We start from the raw sequence: 20,552 nt of genomic DNA, 5'->3' as shown, positions 1-20,552 counted from the left end.
CATATAACAATATTGATTTATTGGCCAAGAATGAAGCAATACTCTGAACTAGAAATACCTGTAATAGGCACATATTGAAATTCCTATTATACCAAAATAATAGACTCTCAGTTCTCAAATATACCCTGCCAGTGCATATAAAATGACCACATTGACAACATTTTAATGGTTTACCTTTGATAATCTCAAATCTTCCCAATTACGTTAATTCCTTGGCCAAGGATGGGAAGAATAGATGGCACAGTATTCACAATGAGTTTTTCTTTTCTTTCCAACTTTTATTTTAGGTTCACGAAGTACATTTGCAAGTTTGTTACATGGGTAAATTGTGCAATGCAGGGGTTTGGTGTACAGATTATTTCATCACGCAGGTAATAAGCATACTACCTGATAGGTAATTTTTTATTCCTCACCCTCCTCCCTCCCTCCACCATCAGGTAGGCCCTGGTGTCTGTTGTTTCCTTCTTTGTGTCCATATGTACTTGATGTTTAGCTTCCACTTATAAGTGAGAACATGTAGTATTTGCTTTCTGTTCCTGCATTCATTTGCTTAGGATGATAACCTCCAGCTCCATCCAAGTTGCTGAAAAGGACATGATCTCATTCTTTATTATGGTTGTGTAGTAATCCATGGTGTATATGTATCATATTTTCTTTATGTAATCCACTATTGGTGGGCATATAGATTGATTCCAGGTCTTTGCTATTGTGAATAGTGCTGTGATGAACATAGATGTGTATGTGTCTTAATGGTAGAATAATTTATATTCCTTTGGGTATATAACCAGTAATAGGATCGCTGTGCCAAGTGGTAGTTATGTTTTAAGGTCTTCAAGAAATCTCCAAAGTGCTTTTCACAGTGGCTGAGCTAATTTATATTCACACTGGCAGTGTATAAGTGTTCCATTTTCTCTACAGCACCACCAGCATCTGTGATTTTTTAACTTTTTAATAATAGCCATTCTGACTAGTATGAGATGATATCTCATCGTGGTTTTAATTTACATTTCTCTAGTGAATAGTGATATTGAACATTTTTTCATATGCTTGTTGGCCAAGTGTATGTCTTCTATAGGGAAGTATCTGTTCATGTCCTTTGCCCATTTTTCAATAGGGTGTTTTTTTTTTCTTGTTCATTTGCTTAATTTCCTTATAGGTTCTGGATATGAGACATTTGTTGCATGCATAAGATACAAATATTTTCTCTCATTCTGTGGGCTGTCTGTTTACTCTGTTAATAGTTTCTTTTGATTTGCAAAAGCTCCTTAGTTAAATTAGGCCCCACTTATCAGTTTTTGTTTGTTGAAATTGCTTTTGAAGGCTTTGTCATGAAAACTCTGCCAAGGGCTATGTACAGAATAGAATGTCCTAGGTTTTCTTCTAGGGTTTTTTAAGTTGGAGGTTTTACCTATAAGTTTTTATTCCATTTTGTGTTGATTTTTGTGTATGGTGTAAGGAAGGGGTCCAGTTTCAACCTTCTGAATATAACTAGTCAGTTATCCCAACACTATTTATTGAAGAGGGAGTTATTTCCCCATTGTTTTTTTTTGTTGTTGACTTTGTTAAAGATCAGATGGTTATGGGTGTGCAATAAAGCAATCTGATTTCTGGATTCCCTATTATGTTCTATCATTCTGTGTGCCTGTCTTTGTAGAAGTACCATGCTGTTTTGGTTACTGTAGCCTTGTAGTATAGTCTGAAGTTGGGTATGGTGATTCCTCAGGCTCTACACTTTTTACTTAGGATTGTTTCAGCTATTTGAGCTCTTTTTTGGTTTCATATGAATTCTGGAACAATTTTTTCTAATTCCGTGAAAAATGGTATTAGTAGATTGATAGGAATAGCATTGAATCTATACACTGCTTTGGGGAGTAATGCCATTTTAACAATATTGATTCTACCTATCCATGAGGATGGTGTGTTTCTCCATTTGTGTGTGTCATCTCTGATTACTTTCAGCAGTGTTTTGTAGTTCTCATTGTAGAGATATTTAACCTCCCTCATTTGCGTATTCCTAGGTATATTTTTCTTTCTTTATGGCTATTGTAAATGGAATTGTATTCTTGATAAGGCTCTCAGCTTGGAGGTTGTTAGTGTATAAAAATGCTGCTGATTTTTGTGTATTGATTTTGTATCCTGAAACACTGATGAAGTCATTTATCAGATCTAGGAGCTTTGGAGCAGAAACTATGGGGTTTTCTAGGCATAAAATCATACTGTCTGTGAAGAGAGTTATTTTGACATCCTCTCTTCCTATGTGGGTGCCTTTTATTTCTTTCTCTTGCCTGATTGCTCTGGCTAGGAATTCCAGTACTATGTTGAACAGAAGCTGTGAGAGTGGATATACTTCTCTTGTTGCAGTTCTCAAGAAGAATGCTTGCAGCTTTTGCCCATTCAGTATAATGTTGGCTGTGGGTTTGTAATAGAGGGCCCTTATTATTTTGAGGTATTTTTTTAATGCCTAGTTTGTTGAGAGTTTTATCATGAAGGGATATTGAACTTTATTGAAAATCTTTTCTGCATCTATTGAGATGACCATGTGGTTTTTGTTTCTAGTTCTATCTATGTGATGAATCACCTTTATTGATTTGCATAGGTTGAGCCAACCTTGCATCCCAGGAATAAAGCCTACTTGATCATGATGGATTTGCTTTTTGATGTGCAGCTAGATTTAGTTTGCTAGTATTTCGTTGAGGATTTTTCCATCTACGTTAATCAGGGATATTGGCCTAAAGTTTTCTTTTTGTGTTGTGTCTCTGCCAGGTTTTGTATCAGAATGATGCTGGCCTCATAGAATGAGTTAGGGAGGAGGCCCTCTATGTTCATGTTAATGAATCTATGTTCATATCTATGAACATAGATTATTGATTCAATTTTGGAACTCATAAATTATAAGTCTGTTCAGAGATTCAATTTCTTCCTGGTTCAATCTTGAGAAGTTGTATGTTTCCTGGAATTCATCTATTGTTTTCTAGTTTGTATGCATAAAGGTATTTGTAATAATCACTGGGTGTTTTTTGAATTTCTGTGGAGTTGGTGGTAATATCTCCTTTGTCATTTCTGATTATTTTTATTTGGGTCTTCTCTTTTTTTCTTCTTCAGTAGTCTAGCTAGTGGTCTATTGATCTATTTATTCTTTAAAAGGACCAACTTTGGTTTCATTGATCTTTTGTGTGGTTTTTCATGTCTCAATTTCATTCAGTTCAGTTCTGATTTTGGTTACTTCTTTTCTTGCTAGCTTTAGGGTTGGTACACAATTGTTTCTCTAGTTCCTCTACATGTGATGTTAGGAACTTCACAGAACTTGCTTTATGAATCTAGCTGCTCCAGTGTTGGATGCATATAAATATAGAATAGTTAAGTCTTCTTGTTGAATTGAACCTTACCATTATATAATGCCTGTCTTTGTCTTTTTCATCTTCATTGGTTTAAAATTTGTTTTGTCTGAAATTAAAAAGCAACCCATGCTTTTATTTTGTTTTCCATTTACTTGGTAGATTTTTCTCTATCCCTTTTCTTTGAGCCTATCCATGTCATTGCATGTGAAAGGGGTCTCTTAAAGACAGCAAATAGTTGGGTCTTGCCTCTTTATCCAACTTACCACTCTAAGCCTTTTAAGTAGGGTGTTTAGCCTGTTTACATTCAAGGTTAATATTGATATGTGTGGACTTCATCCTATCACACTGTTATCTGGTTGTTATTCAGACTTGATCGTATAATTGCTTTGTATTGTCAATGGTCAAAGTATGTTTTGGCAATATACTTAAGTGTGTTTTCGTGGTGGCTGGTAACTGTCTCATTTCCATGTTTAGCACTCACTTAAGGACCTCTGGTAAGACAGGTCTGGTGGTAACAAATTATTTTAGCATTTACTTGTCTGAAAAGGAACTTATTTCACCTTTCACTTATAAAGCTTAGCTTGGCCAGATATGAAATTTTTGTTTGGAATTCCTTTTCTTTCACAATGCTCAATATATGCCCCCAGTCTCTTCTGGATTATAGGGTCTCTGCTGAAAGGTTCACTGTTAGCCTGATAGGGTTCACTTTGTAGGCAATCTGCCCCTTCTCTCTAGCTGTCTTTAATGTTTTTTCTTTCCTGTTGACCTTGGAGAATCTGAAGACTATATGTCTTGGGGATGATCCTCTTGTATAGTATTTCACATGGGTTCTCTGAATTTCCTGAATTTGAATGTTGACCTCTCTAGCAAGTTTGGGAAATTTTTCATAGACAATATCTTCAAATATGTTTCCAATTTGCTTGTGTTCTCTCCCTCACTTTCAGGGATGCCAATGTTCATATGATTGGTCCCTTTACATAATCCTATATTTCTTGGAGACTTTCTTCATTCCATTTTATTCTTTTTCTTTATTTTTATTTGATTGAGGTGGTTCAAAGAACCAGTCTTCAAGCCCTGAGATCCTTTCCTCGGCTTGGTGTATTCTGTTGCTAATACTTCTGATTGTATTGTGAAATTCCTGTAGTTTATTTTTCAGCTCTATCAGATCAGTTTGTTTCTTTCTTAAAATGGCTTGCAGCTCTTGTAACATTTTATTAGATTCCTAAGATTCTTCGGATTGGGTTTCAACTTTCACATGAATTCTGATTACCTTCGTCGCTATCCAGATTCTGAATTCTATATGTCATTTCTGCCATTTCAGCCTGGCTAAAAATCATGGCTGGAGAGTTAGTGTGGTTGCTTGGAGGCAAGATATTCTGGCTTATAGAACTGCACGTGCTGGTTCTTTCTCCTGTGTGGGCTGATATTCATTTAATCTTTAATGTTGCTGTTTTTTGGATGGAATTTTTTGCTTTTATATTCTTTTATGCCTTTGAAGATTTGACTGTAGTATAACTTTGATTCAGTCAACTGCTTTCATTTCTGGCTGGTTTCAGGGGACCAAAGATCAGCTCAGCATTCCTGGGCTACATGCTATAACCTCGTGGGGCTAGTACCAGGCCCATGAATTTGTTGTCTGGCCCCTCAAGGTTAAACACCTTCTGCTCTAAAGGGGCAAGGTGTTCCTGGTACACTGGCAACAACATTTTGATGGGGAGTTACCAGCAAAAGCACCTCATCAGGTGGTGACAGCAGGGTCCATGCTCGTGCACATGTGCCAGCAGTAGTGGAGCAACAGAGTCCATAAGCATGCATAGGTGGTGTCAGGGTGGTGGGGAATGCAAGCATGCACTTGCACCAGTTGTGGCTCTGTGGCAGTGCCTGTGCATGCACATGTCCTGACAGTGGCGGGGTGGGGTACATTACTGCCAGCAGGAACACTGAGTTTTTTTTCAATGTTTCTTCAAAGTAAGACAGCTATAACAGTTATAAAACAATAACAGCTTTTATAATAGCTATAAAAACAATTTGTTGTATTGGTTTTATCACATTATATCTTATATTATTTTCTGTAATAACCTTAATTTTGTTGTTCTTACAGTCCTGCCTTAAGTCCTTTACCAGACTATATCTTACTGATAGTGCAAACCTTATTAAATAATAAAGACTGCATATCTACATATAATACAAGGTGATAGATGTATTTTTCTAGTTTGTTTTTATTTATTTCACCAGTTACATATAATGTATGTTCATTGGGAAGCAAGTATTTTCTGTTTCTATAATAATTTTTAGTGGCAATCTCTTTATCCCAGATTGTGAAATTCTAATTATAATGTGTTGTCTACAGAGTATTATAAATTTGAAAAACTTTTTAATGCTTGTGATAAATATTTAAGTTAGTAACAGTGAATATTTCTCTTCATTTTACAGACAAGGAAGCTATGATCAAGAGAAGTTAAGTGAGTTGCATGTCACACAGACAGCAACAGGTTCAGCCAACCCAAGACTAGAGTTATTTTTAGAGATGGCGTCTCACTCTACTCCCCAGGCTGGAATGCAGTGGTACAATCGTGGCTCACTGCAGTGTCAAACTTAAGGGCTTAAGTGATCCTCCCACGTCAGCCTCCTGAGTAGCTGGAACAAGAGGTGCATGCCAACATGCCCAGCTAATTTTGGAGGAAATTGGATATTTTCTGTCTTCTATTCTTCCTTCTGCCACAACACACTGCTTACACCTCCATCTAATAAAATAATTTTCCTTGCACCATCCCTAAGTTAGCTATGATTGTATCTTCCCACGAATTTATTCAGTATTAGAAGAAGTATTGATAGTATTGGGATAATCAATTGACTCAGAGGATGATTATAGAACAGAAAGGCTTTTGTCCCCTGTTCAAATTCAGTGTAGAACTGCAATAAACTCAGATTGATGTACTCAATCTTTTTGATTGGCTTTGCTATGTGGCTTCACTTAGGACTATTAACAAATAAAACCACTTTAAGAATAATTTCCACATCTTAATGCAAAATAGTCAGTTATTAAAATGTATTACAGTAGGCCAAACATACAAATGTTGCTTTGTGAATGTAAAAGGTTCATTGAATTTCCCAGATAATCAGATATTGATATATAAGAAAATAAAAATAGATTATTCTAAATTGTCAACACAAAAATTTTATTAAATATTTAATATAATGCTATAAAATACTGCCAATTTCCTAATGTAAAGGTGATGAAGTACAGATGCTTCATATAGAAAGATCTAAATGGTTTCCAGGACTCTGAAGAAAACTACACCCCAGAATTAATTTGTGACCTGATTGAATAGACTATAATAAATTAAACTTCACAAACATCTGATTTATTTCTATGCTTTACTGACAGCATGTTCTTTCTATGCTTTACTTACAGTCTTATTCTGATGAACTAAAGAAATAACCAGAGACTGCAGGGAGCACACTTTTCTTGGAGAGAACCCTGAGTAGTGATAACAACAAAGAAAATATTCTCTGCTTCTGTATAAATCCACTGTCTCTGAATAGTGGGCAATTTACCAAATCAAGATACTCTATTAAGGTAGAAAAAAACAATCTCTCTTACACAGCTAATGACCAGAAAATGAAAACTGACAGAGAAACTATCTCTTCACTATGATCCAGTTCTTTTTAAAAAAAAAACATGAATTTTAGTGTGACTGAGGTTTACAAAATGATGTTATGGCATGGAAATAGTAAAATCCTTATTATAGTGAAACAAATTAACACATATTATCATCTCACATAGTTACTTTCTTTAGAAAAGTAACTAAAATCTACCTATTTGACAAATATTCCCAATCCAAAAAAAAATTTATTCACTATAGTCTTCAGGTGGTAGATTAGATCTCTTGACTTTTTTTTCCTATGTATCTGCTCCTTTGTATCTTTAGATCCATATCTCCCCATTTTCTGCCAACTCCAGCTCCCACAGCTCCTAGTAACCACTATGTCATCTAATTCTAAAAACAATGTGGGAAAGAATGAAGAACAAGAAGTAAAATAATACTACTCTGTTGGAGACCAGCCTGGTCAACATAGTGAGATCCCCATCTATATTAGTCCGTTCTCACACTGTAATAAAGAACTACCTGAGACTGGGTAATTGATAAAGACAAGAGGTTTAATTAACTCACAGTTTCATAGGCTATACAGGAAGCATGGCTATGAGGCCTCAGAAAACTTACAATCACAGTGGAAGGTGAAGAGGAAGCAAGCACATCTTGCCAAAATGGAGCAGGAGAAAGAAGGGGGAAGTGCCACACACTTTTAAACCATCAGATCTCATGAGAACACACTCACTATCACAAGAGCAACTAGGGAGAAACCCATCCCCCATGATCCAATTACCTCCCACCAGGTCCCTCCCCTGACACGTGGGGATTACAATTTGACATGAGATTTGGGAGGGGACACAGAGCCAGATCATATCACTTAGCCCCTGGCTTCTCACAAATCTCATGTCCTTCTCACAATTCAAAACCAGTCATGCCTTCCCAACAGTCCCCCAAAGGCTTAACTCATTCCAGCATTAACTCAAAAGTCCAAATAAGTCCAAAGTCTCATCTGAGACAAGGCAAGTCCTTTCTGCCTATGAACCAGTAAAATCAAAACAATTCAGTTACCTTCAAGATAAAATGGGGGTATAGGCATTAAGTAAATGCTACCATTCCAAAAGGGAGAAATTGGCCAAAACGAAGGGGCTATAGGCTTCATGCAAGTCTGAATGCAGCAGGGCACTCAATAAATCTTAAAGCTCCAAAATAATCTCCTTTGACTCCCTGACTCACATCCAGGACACAGTGATGCAAGGGGTGGGCTTGTAAGGCCTTGGGAAGCCCCACCCCTGTAGCTTTGCAGGGTACAGCACCTTTGGCTGCTTTCATGGTCTGGCAATGAGTACCTGCAGCTTTTCCAGATATATGGTGCAAGCTGTCAGTGGACCTACCATTCTGGGGTCTGGAGGATAGTAGCCCTCTTCTCACAGCTCCACTAGGCAGTGCCCCAGTGGGGACTCTGTGTGAGGGCTCCAAGCCCACATTTCCCCTCTGCATTGCCATAGTAGAGGTCTCCATGAGGGCTCTGCCCTTGCAACAGACTTCTGCCTGGACATCCAGATGTTTCCATGCATCCTCTGAAATCTAGGCGGAGGTTCCCAAACCTCAATTCTTGCCTTCTGTGCTCCTGCAGGTCCAACACCATGTGGAAGCTGCCAAGGCTTGGGACTTGTACCCTCTGAAGCCATGGCCTGAGCTGTTCCTTGGTCCCTTTTAGCCACAGGTGGACGTGAAGCAGTGCAGGGCATCATGTTCCAAGGCTGCACAGAGTAGCTGAGCCCTGGACCTGGCTCACAAAACCATTTTATCCTCCTAGGCCTTAGGGCTTGTGATGGGAGGGGCTGCTGTGACGGTCTCTGACATGCCCTTGAGAATGTTCCCATTGCCTTGGCTATTACCATTCAGCTTCTTTTACTTATGCAAATTTCTGCAGCCCGCTTGAATTTCTCCCTAGGAAATGGGCTTTTCTCTTCTACCTCATGATCAGGCTGCAAATTTTGCCAACTTTCATGCTCTGCCTCCCTTTTAAATATAAGTTCCAATTTCAGACAATCTCATTACAAATTCATATCAGCATATGCTGTTAGAAGCAGCCAGGCCACATCTTGAACACTGCTGTTTAGAAATTTCTTCCTCCATAAACCCTGATTCATCTCTCTCAAGTTCAAAGTTCCAAACATCTCTAGGGCAGGGGCAAAATGGCACCAGTCTCTTTGCTACAGCATAGCAAGAGTGACCTTTACCCCAGTTTTCAATAGGTTCCTCATCTCCATCTGAGACCACTGAACTTCATTGTCCATATCACTATCAGTATTTTGGTTAAAACCATACAACAAGTCTCTAGGAAGTTCAAAACTTTCCCACATCTCCCCGTCTTCTTCTGAGACTTCCAAATTGTTCCAACCTCTGCCCATTACCCAGTTCCAAAGTTGACTCCACATTTTCAGGCATCTTTATAGCATCGCCCCACTACTGGTATCAATTTTTTTATTAGTCCATTCTCCCACTGCTATAAAGAACTACCTGACACTAAGTAATTTATAAAGAAAATAAGTTAATTAACTCACAGTTCCACAGGCTGTAGGGAAGCATGGCTAGGAGGCCTCAGGAAACTTACAATCATGGTGGAAGGCAAAGGGGAAGCATGTACGTCTTACCATGGCATAGCAGGAGAGAGACAGAAAGAGAAGAGGGAGGTGCCACACACTTTTAAACCATCAGATATTGTGAGAACATACTTAATTATCATGAGAAAACCAAGGGGGAAATCCACCCCCATGATCCAATCACCTCCCACTTGGTCCCTCCCCTAACATGTAGGGATTAAAATTTGACATTAGATTTGGATGGGGACACACAGCCAAACCATATCACCATCTCTACAAAAATAAAAATAAAAATAAAAATAAACATTAGCCAGGCATGGCAGCATGTGCTTATAGTCCCAGCTACTAGGGAGGCTAAGGCAGAGAATCACTAGAGCCCACAAGGTCAGGGCTGCAGTGAGCCATGATTGCACCACTGCACTCCAGACTGGGTGACAGAGCAAGACTATGTCTCAAAAAGTAATAATAATAATAATAATAATAATCATCATCATCATCATCATCTGATACAACCGCCATGGTGATGAATATACTTTCTTATTGCATTCAATTGCAAAATAACTTTAACTCAAATAATTTGAGTTTGAGGATAGCCAACTTTAACATTCCAAAACGTTTCTTAGGCTTTCAAAATCCAGATTCTACTTGCTGATCCACCCAAAACAACAAAACTCTCTGGTGTGATGAGCGTATGTTTACAATTCTAAATTGAGCTTAACCAGGTTAATCTTTCAAAACTACTATAAAGATTTCTGTTCCAGGACTCACTCTACCTTCCAAGACTGGCTTCAAATGACAGTTTAAGTAGAATCAGTTTTGGAAGTTGCTTGCTTTTGGTTATAATTGGTGAGATAAAAATGTTGAGATGAAGTGAATGACATTAAGCCACAGAGAAATTGTAACACAAGAAGGACACTTGTTCTTCCCAGCCAGAGGCCTCTACACTCACTATTGGGCTATCACCTACACATGTTCACTGAACAGAATTTTCATTATTTAAAATCCTCCATGCAGACACATATTTTCCTGATCTAATAATTCTAACAAACTTCATTACACACCCAGGGGAATGGCTAAAATGAAAAAGATAGATAACACCAAGTGTTAATGACAATGTGGAGAAACTGGAACTCTCATACTCTGCTTGCTGATGGAAGTCTAAAGCTATATGGCATCATCTACTAAAGCTTAAAACAAGACTAAGTCTATGATACAGCAATGCTATAGTCAACAAGAATTAGTGCATATGTGTACCAAAAGATACAAAGGCACACACATGACTGCTCACAGATGCATCATTTAAAATAACCTAAATTAGAGACAACCCAAAAGTCCATCAACAGCAGAAAGAGTAAGTGAACTTTATTATATTCATACAATGGCATATTATGCAGCAATAAAAAGAATGAACTACTGCTACATGTAAAAACGAGGATGAATCTTACAGACATACTGGTGAATAAAAGAAGCCAGATACAAAAGACTACATATTCTGTGATTCTATTTAGATATAGGTCAGTAATAGGCAAACAAATACATAAATGTTAGAATACATATTGTCCCTTGGCAGGTGGTAGTATCTAAAATGGGGTAAAAAGTGGGGCTTCTGCATGCTAATAATGTTGACCTAGTTGCTGGCTACACAGGCACAGGTGTATTTCCCTCACAAAAAAAATCAGCGAAGTTGTATACTTATAATTTCTGCACTCATCTTTATAGTTCAATAAAAAAATTAACAATCTAAATCAGTTACTTCAAAGCTCAAACCAAAAACTATGATTGCTTTATCCCATCAAAGCAAATAATACTAAAATAATACTACATCAACTAATATAAGCTATAATGAATAAAATTTGGGATTGTCACCTTACTGCTTTCTCTGTTAGCAGAGAAGTGGTTCACTGGCTACAAAAATGCAAATTCTTTACTTTTTTGAGTTTCTAGTACTTCTCACTTTTAGCAGTCACCCCATTAATCCTCATAAATATACAACACACTAATGCCATCCTGTTGTAGCTGAATTATCTTATCATGATTTACATTTGCTTGTTTAAGAACAATATTGATATTTTTAAATAAAAAACATTTTATTGAATTTTAATATAAAATTTAGTTATCCCACTAATCAACTAAACACAAAGCATACAACTGATATCAAAAAAAAGCTTTTATTTGTATTAATTTCATGTTCTTGCATTATGTACTGGTAGGGACACACATTCATTATATGATGCCAGCTATTATTATATCTGAATTGCTTTTTCATCCAAGATAACAATCAGAGAGAGGCAGAGAGCAATTTTATTAAACACCATTTGAATGTTGAGTTTTCATTATTTGAATGCAGTACTGTTGAAGCAGTTGAATAAATGGGCAATGACTTATGCTGGAACATTATAAATATTTTTATTGACATATATATCATTTTCAAAGTTTAAGAGTACGTTTTATAACTATGAAAAACTACCAGTTTGGCCTTTTATTCTTTGCTACAAAGGACTTCATTAGCTCCTTGTAAGAATGTATCACATGTGTCTAGTGCTATGAAAATATTTGAAGGCCTTCCAATAAAGACAAAGCTATATATAAAAGTTGGTTAGCACAAAAAAAATCAAGAACAATGTCACTATTTAAAATACCACCCTGGATTGCCAGAAACATATTCTGAATGCTTCCCATATCATTAGGAGAAATCTGATGGCATTTAGAAAAGGGATCCTGCCAAATAGCATCTAAAAGATACACAAAATGAGTTCAATGAGGTAAAAAGAGTGATTAGGGATAAATCATTAGAACTGTGAAATATTTATTATTGTGAATATGACCCTGCTAAAATCTGTCAAATAAAATATAACTCGGCATGGGACAAGAACTTGGGACCTGCTGAATGGCAAGGCTGAAAGAGCTTTAACACAAACAGGGCTGAAACATGCCCCTTGCTCACAACATTGAGTGAGATAAGAAGGAGAGAAGAGCTGTGGCACTTCGGGGAGCCCAGACCTAGGAGCTCCTTGAGCCATGGCTGTGACAGTCTCTTTGGGGCTCTGCCATTCCCGACATCTCCAAGCTTGCAGTCCCCACTGCATTCCTTGGTGTCAGCCATGAAAGCTGCTTGTGGTTAGGCCTGGCTCAGTCACAGCCTCACAGGGAGCCAGTGTCCATGCCAGTGCCTGGAGCTACCCACCCCACCGCAGCCGTCATGCCCAGCCATGTGCAGTGGCCAGACCCCATGCTCACTCACTCACACACCCCTTGCCGCTCCACACCTGGCTTCCCTTGCCATGTGTGAGATTCGGGCCAGTAGCACAAGCCCAGCACAGCCTGCCAGGCCAAATGGGTGGAACGAGAACAGTGGGCTCAAGTAAAAACTCAGGCAGAGGCGCCACCAGACACAGAGGTTTCTGGATGACAAAGCACACCCCAGGGATCCCATAACAATGTCATGGCTGTCGATGTGTCATGATTTAATACATTACTCATGTGTTTGTGGTGATGCTGGTGTAAAAAAACCTACTGTGCTGGCAGTCCTATAAAAAGTATAACACATACAATTATTTACAGTACATGGTACTTGATATAATAAAGGACTATGTTACTGGTTCGTGTATGTATTATACTGTACTTTTTATCATTATTTTAGAGTGTACTCCTTCTACTTATTAAAAAAAAGTTAATGTAAAACAGCCCTAGGCAGATCTTTCAAGAAGTATTACAGAAAAAGGTATTGTTATTACAGGAGATGGCAGCTCTATGTGTGTTATTGCCCCAGAAGAACTTTCAGTGCAAGACAGTGACATTTATGATCCCAACCCTGTGTAGGCCTAGGCTCATGTTTGTTTTTGTGTCTTAACTTTTAACAAGAAAGTTTAAAAAGTTTTAAAAAATTAATAGGAAAAAGCTTATAGAATAAATATATAAAGAAAGAAAATATTTTTGTACAATTGTACAATGTGGTTCTGTATTAAGCTGTGTTATTACAAAAGGGTAAAACAGTTTTTTAAAAATATAGAAGTTCGTAAAGTAAAAAACTTACAATAAGCTAAGGTTAATTTATTATTCAAGAAATAAACTCTTTAAAGTAAAGTTGGTGTAGTCTAAATGTAGTGTTTGTAAAGTCTACAGTAATGTCTTAGGACTTCACATTCACTCACCACTCCTTCACCAACTTACCCAGTGTAACCTGCAGTCCACATATTGTTCATGGTGCCCTATATACATGTGCCATTTTCTATCTTTTATGCCATATTTTTACTGTACCTTTTCTATGTTTAGGTGTGTTCAAATTCACAAATACCATAGTGTTGCAATTGTCTACAGTATTCAGTACAGTAACATGCTGTACAGGTTTATAGCTTAAAAGCAATAGGCTATAAAATATAGCCTAGGTGTGTCATAGGCTATTTCACTGAAATTTGTGTAAGTGCACTGTATAACCCTAGCACAATGACAAAATTGCCGAATTATGCATTTCTTAGAATGTATCCCCATCAATAAATGATGCATGACTATACATTAAATATATAACGTATGGGCTTGTGTTAACAATTTTGTTTTCAGCTTCAGAGTTATTTTATTCACTTCTTTATTCATTTATTCATTCAATAAGCACTTATGTGTCCACAATGTACAAGACGTTGCTGTTTGAGGATACAAACACAAATAAGACATAGTTCTTGTCCTGATGCTTAAATCCAGTGGGAAAGTCAAACAAGCAAAACCATTATCAAACAGCTTAATAGGTGCTGTATAGAAACATGGAAAGTGTTGTGCAGATTTAGTATCCCTTATTTATATTTTTTTTTCAGATGGAGCCTTGCTCTGTCACCCAGGCTGGAGTGCAGTGGCGCGATTTGCCTCACTGCAACCTCCACTTCTCAGGTTCAAGTGATTCTCCTGACTCAGCCTCCCGAGTAACTGGGATTACAGGCACCCACCACCATGCCCAGCTAGTTTTGTATTTTCAGTAGAGATGGGGTTTCGCCATGCTGGCCAGGCTGGTCTCGAGCTCCTGACCTCAGGTGATCTACCCACCTTGGCCTCCCAAAGTGCTGGGATTACAGGTGTGAACCACCATGCCCAGCCTAGTATCCCTTACCTAAAATGCTTGGGAACAGAAGTGTTTTGAATTTCAGATTATTTTGGATTTTGGAAGATTTTCAGATACATAATGACATATCTTGAGGAGGGGTCCCAAGTCTAAACATGGAATAATGTTTCATATTCACCTAATACACATAGCCTTAGAGTAATTTTCTAGAGTATTTTAAATAATTTTGCGCATGAAACAAAGTTTTTGTACATTGAACTATCAGAAAGCAAAGGCGTTACTACCTCTGCTACCCATGTGGCATCATGTTAGTACTCAAAGTTTCAGCCAATGGAACATTTTGTATTAGCTCCAAAGTTAGCAGAGAAGGAGGTCATCTAATTATGACTGAGCAGCAACATCCCAGCAAACGTGCTATTTCTGAAAAATATGAATGCATGACCTAGGTGAAGATGGAAGGTAAGTGGGGAAACGCATGTGTAAAGACGTGAAATAGCAAGAAGTACTGTATAGCTGTACATGGAGGTCAGTATAGTTTCATTGTGAGCTGATGACAGAAAATGGTGGAATACTAGACAAGACATTAAGGTAAACCAAAGATTTAAAACTTTATTATGAAAGCCCAGCCTCTACAGTTATAAATCATGCTGATAGTATGTACCCTTGACATGATGTGATGAAAATGGTCTTTCTCCCAGTAACCCATAAACCCAGGCTTATCATCAGAAAAACATCAGACAAATTCTATTGAGGAATATTCTAAAAAATACCTGACCAGTACTCAAAACTGTAAAGGTCATCAAAAACAAGGCAAATCTGAGAAACTGTCACAGACAAGAGCAGCCTAGAAACATGACAACTAAATGGAATGTGGTATCCTGGATGCAATCACGGAACAGGAAAAGGACATTAGGTAAAAACTACAGAATTCTGAATAAAGTATAAACTTTAGTTAATACTAAAGTACAAATATTGGGCTGGGCGCAGTGGCTCATGGCTATAACCCTAGCACCTTGGGAGGTCAAGGCGGGCAGATAGCTTGAGCCCAGGAGTTCCAGACCAGTCTGGGCAACTTGGCGAAACCCTATCTCTACAAAACATACAAAAATTAGCAGGCATGGTGGTGCACACACATAATCCCAGCTATTCAGGACGCTGAGGTGGGAGGATCACTGGAGTCGGGAAGGAAGAAGTTGCAGTGAGCCGAGATCGCACCACTGCACTCCAGCCTGGGTGGTAGAGCAAGAATCTGTCTCAAAAAAAAAAAATTAAATTAAAATATAAATAAAGTAGAAATATTGGCTCATTAATTATAAGAAATTTACCATATTAATTTAAGATGGTTACAATAGAGGACACTAGGTACAGGATATATGAGAATTCTCTGTACTTCTAAATTTTTCTGAAAATCTATAACTGTCCTAAAAATAAGTCTATAAAAATGGGGTTGGGGGTGACCAGTGTAATATTTTGGTAGAGAGTAGTATGTGTTTAGAGAATACTGAGTATTTCAGATTAATTTGTATGCAGAGTTCATATCATAAAGTAATGTTAGCTGAAATTATAGAAAGAATACCAATTGTTGTAGATCAGCTTGAAGCTTCTCAAAATACATCAAATTATATTTAGTCTTCTTGATGTGGTCACCACTCATTCCATATGCACATGTCACTGTCCAAGGGTTTCAAAGGGGACAATGTGTGCCATGTTTTTAAATCCTCTTCATTCAAAGTGCAATGTCTCCTTAGTTTATCTCTGTGAAAAGTACATTACAAAGTGAAAGATAAATGCAGAGAGATGTTTATCTACTATCCTGAACCATAAACACCTACAATGAGGAACTGCTCATCCTCCATTTTCCAATAAAGCATTTCCTCTACAAAGTCTCTGATATGGTTTGGCTCTGTGTCCCCTCCCAAATCTCATCTTGAATTGTACTCCCATAATTCTCACGTGTTGTGGGAGGGACATGGTAGGAGATTATTTGAATCACAGGGGCAGTGTCCCCCACACTGTTCTCATGGTAGTGAATAAGTCTCACGAGATCTGATGGTTTTATCAGGGGTTTCTGCTTTTGCATCTTCCTCATTTTCTCTTGCTGCCACCATGTAAGAAGTGCCTTTTGCCTCCTGCCACAATTCTGAGGCCTCCCCAACCATGTGGAACCGTAAGTCCAACTAAACCTCTTTTTCTTCCCAGTCTCGGGTATGTCTTTATCAGCAGCGTGAAAATGGACTAATACAGTCTCCCTCCAGTTTACCTGAAACTCTCCCAGAGACACAACTTTCTTTATTTCTCTAGGTTTATCCTCATTACTATCTTTCACCCTAGAGCAGATGAGATTAAATCTTGCCATAAGTTGGGATTTCAAGTCCCAACCTGGAAACCAGTTTAAATGGACGGTCCAAAAGAGTTGCATTCTTGGTAACTCTGAAAATAGTTCAAAATTCCAACTCACCACATCAACTAGTTGGTGTTAATAACTAGGAAAATGAATTGAAGTAGGCTTGTCTTTGGTATCTTTTCTTTCTTTCTTTTTTAACTTGTATTTTAGGTTCAGGTGTACGTGTGCAGGTTTGTTATATAGGTAAACTTGTGTCATGGGGTTTGTTGTACAGAATTTTTCATGACTCAGGTACTAAGCCTAGTATCCATTAGTTATTTTTCCTGATCCTCTCCCTCCTTCCACCCTTCACCCTCCTATAGACCCAGTGTGTATTGTTCCTCTCTATGTGTCCACATGTTCTCATCATTTAGCTCCCACTTATAAGTGAGAACAAGCAGTATTTGCTTTTTCTGTTCCTGAATTAGTTTGCTAAGGATAATGACCTCCAGCTCCATTCATGTTCCTGGAAAGGACGTGATCTCATTCTTTTTTATGGCTGCATAGAATTCCATGGTGTATATGTACATTTTCTTTATCCAGTCTACCACTGATGGACATTTAGGTTGATTCCATGTCCTTGCTATCGTAAAAAGTTCTGCAATGAACATACATGTGCATGTGTCTTTATGATCGAATAATTTATATTCCTCTGGGCATACACCCAGTAATGAGATTGCTGGGTTGAATGATAGTTCTACTTTTAGCTCTCTTAGGAATTACCACATTGCTTTCCACAATACTTGAACTAATTTAGATTCCCACCAACAGCGTATAAGCATTCCCTTTTCTCCTCAACCTTGCCAGTATCTGTTTGTTTACTTTGTAAGTAGCCATTCTGACTGGTGTGAGATGGTATCTTGTTATGGTTTGCATTTCTCTAATATTTATTGATATCTAGCTTTTTTCATATGCTTGTTGGCTGACGTATGTCTTCTTTTGTAAAGTGTTCGTTCATGTCCTTTGCCCTCTTTTTAATGCAGTTGTTTGTTTTTCTCTTGTAAATTTAAGTTTCTCATAGATGCTGGATACTAGACCTTTGTCAGATGCATAGTACATGAATATTTTCTCCCATTCTATAAGTTGTCTGTTTACTTTGTTGATGGTTTCTTTTGCTGTGCAGACGTTTTTTAATTAAATTCCATTTGTCAATTTTTGCTTTTGTTGCAATTGCTTTTGGTGTCTTTGTCATGAAATCTTTGCCAGTTTCTATATCCAGAATGGTATTGCTTAGGTTGTCTTCCGGGGTTTTTACAGTTTTGGGTTTTACATTTAAGTCTTTATTCCATCTTCAGTTGAGTTGTGTATATGTTATCTTTTCAAGATCGTCAACTTGATTTTTCCCAATTGGCCTGCTCTCTACTGGTCATCTAGAGTCAACATGCCCAGGGTTGCTTGTGTACAATGGCACACCATCTAGGCCTACCCTCAAGAATCTATCAGCATTTTGCTCCTTTCCCAAACACACACCCCCACTGGAGAAGCTGAAAGTCTGTTTGCAGGAGATGTTCCAACTTTACCTGGAGCTGAGTCAAGTTAGAGAGCCAAGCTGAGTGAAATACAGGTGTGGAGAAGGCAGCAGGGAGGCCCTGGGAGCTCACCAAACCCCCAGGCAACCCATTCCTGCCTGGCACCACAGGGATCCATCAGGAGGGAGGCCAGAGGACAAGGGGTAAAACCCCACGGGGGAGAAGGACTTCCCTAGCTGAACTTTGTAACAATTTGAGCGGGATGAAAAGCCTCTTGGTCAGAACTCAGGGGAGGGTGTGAATCCAGCTTGCAGACTTCACAGGCAGGGGAAGAACTAAAGCCCTTTTCTCTCACAGCTGGGTGGCAGAAAGCCTCGGGCAAGTTTTTAAGCCTGCCCTCCACCTGGAAACAGACTTGGGGTTGTTGCAGGTGGCACGGTGGGAGTGAGACCAGCCCTTCGGTGGATTTTCCCCACTTCCCTGACAACTTGCATGACTCAGCAGAGGCAGCCATAATCCTCCTAGGTACACAACTCCAGTGACCTGGGAATCTCACCCCCATCCCCCACAGCAGTCACAGCAAGACCTGCCCAAAGAGAGTCTGAGTCCAGACACACCTAGCCCGACCCCTACCTAATGGTCCTTCCCTACCCACTCTGGTAGCCGAAGACAAAGGACATATAATCTTGGGAACTCTAGGGCTCTGCCCACTGACAGTCCCTCTCCACACTACTACAGCTGATGCTTTTTGGAAAGTGCCACCTCCTGGCAGGTGGTAAACCAGCACAAAAATAGAGCATTAAACCACCAAAGCTAAGAACCCTCAGTTTGAATGACAATAATGACACAACCTATCAAAACCTCTGGGATACAGCTAAGGCAGTGCTAAGAGGAAAGTTCATAGCCCTAACGCCTACATCAAAAAGTCTGAAACAGGACAAACAGACAATCTAAGGTCATGCCTCAAAGAACTGGAGAAACAAGAACAAACCAAACTCAAACCTAGCAAAAGAAAGGGAATAACCAAGATCAGAGCAGAACTAAACAAATTGAAATTTTTAAAAGTACAAAAGATAAATGAAACAAGAAGCTGGTTCTTTGAAAAGATAAATAAGATTGATATATCATTTGCAAGATTAACCTAAGGAAAAAAGAGAGAAAATTTAAATAACCTCACTGAGAAATGAAATAGGAGATATTACAACTGACAACACTGAAATACAAAAGATCATTCAAGGCTACTATGAACACCTTTATGCACATAAACTAGAAAACCTAGAAGAGGTGGATAAATTCCTGGGAAAAACAACCCTCCTAGCTTAAATCAGGAAGAATTACATACCCCGAACAGACCAATAAGAAGCAGTGAGCTTGAAATGGTAATTTAAAAATTACCAACAAAAAAAGTCCAGGACCAGACAGATTCACAGCAGAATTCTACCAGACATTCAAAGAAAAATTGGTACTAATCCTTTTGACACTATTCCACAAGATAGAGAAAGAAGGAACCCTCCCTAATTCATTCTATGAAGCCAGCATCACCCTAATACCAAAAGCAGGAAAGGACACAACTAAAGAAGGAAACTACAGACCAATATCCTTGATGAACATAGATGCCAAAATCCTTAACAAAATACTAGCTAATCGAATCCAACAACATATCAAAAAACATATCAACAACAACATATCAAAAACCAACCACCATGATCAAGTGAGTTTCATCCCAGGGATGCAGGGATGGTTTAACATACGCAAGCCAATAAATGTGATTCACCACATAAACAGAATTAAAAACAAAAATCACATGATCATCTTAAAGGATGCAGAAAAAGCATTCGACAAAATCCAGCATCCCTTTCTGAAAAAAACCCTCAGCAAAATCAGCATACAAGGGACATACCTTAATGTAATAAAAGCTATCTAAGACAAACCCACAGCCAACATAATACTGAATGGGAAAAAGTTGAAAGCATTCCCCCTGAGAATGGGAACATGACAAGGATGCCATTCTCACCACTCCAACATAGTACTGGAAGTCTTACCCAGAGAAATCAGACAAGAGAAAAAGATAAAGGGCATCCAAATCAGCAAAAAGGAAGTCAAACTGACCCTC

At 38.3% G+C, this 20,552-nt stretch overlaps 1 protein-coding gene and 1 pseudogene across 2 annotated transcripts in view; both read right to left on the bottom strand.

Annotated features, from left to right (window-relative positions):
- The window catches only part of LOC101137134 (gem-associated protein 8-like), a 68,786-nt pseudogene extending 55,044 nt beyond the window's left edge, over positions 1-13,742 (bottom strand).
- The window catches only part of DACH2 (dachshund family transcription factor 2), a 675,532-nt gene that overhangs the window by 571,503 nt on the left and 83,477 nt on the right, over positions 1-20,552 (bottom strand). The gene's annotated exons all lie outside the window — the stretch shown is intronic.

The sequence above is a fragment of the Gorilla gorilla genome, chromosome X (assembly GCF_029281585.2).
Source record: "Gorilla gorilla gorilla isolate KB3781 chromosome X, NHGRI_mGorGor1-v2.1_pri, whole genome shotgun sequence".
Lineage (NCBI taxonomy): Eukaryota > Metazoa > Chordata > Mammalia > Primates > Hominidae > Gorilla > Gorilla gorilla.
This window is presented reverse-complemented; position numbering and strand designations above follow the sequence as displayed.